Source organism: Orycteropus afer, unplaced genomic scaffold (genome assembly GCF_000298275.1).
Source record: "Orycteropus afer afer isolate SDZICR_OR568_19922 unplaced genomic scaffold, OryAfe1.0 scaffold01200, whole genome shotgun sequence".
NCBI lineage: Eukaryota > Metazoa > Chordata > Mammalia > Tubulidentata > Orycteropodidae > Orycteropus > Orycteropus afer.
In genome coordinates this window covers 185,616-185,944 of record NW_006922787.1, presented here as the reverse complement: position 1 = coordinate 185,944, position 329 = coordinate 185,616, and positions in this window count along the sequence as shown.

Here is a 329-nt window from a genome sequence, read left to right as displayed (position 1 = left end):
GAGCAGCAGAAATGGTTTGCAGTTGGCAGTGAACCAATAGGTTGGTGGTTTGAACCCCGCTAACAGCCCCCTGCAGGAGAAGCTTGGCAATGAACTTCCACTCAGTCTGTGGTCACTGTGCTGTTGGGTGCTTCCGAGTGGGCTGTGACTCACAGTGACCCTGTGCAATGAACATTGCCCGATCCTGCGCCATCCGCCCAATCTCTGCTCTGCCTGAGTTCACCGTGGCAGCCCCTGGGCCAATCCATGTCATTAAGGCTCTTCCACTTTTACCTGACCTTTCTAATTTACCTGCATGGCATCCTTCTCCAGACTCTGCTCCCTTCTGA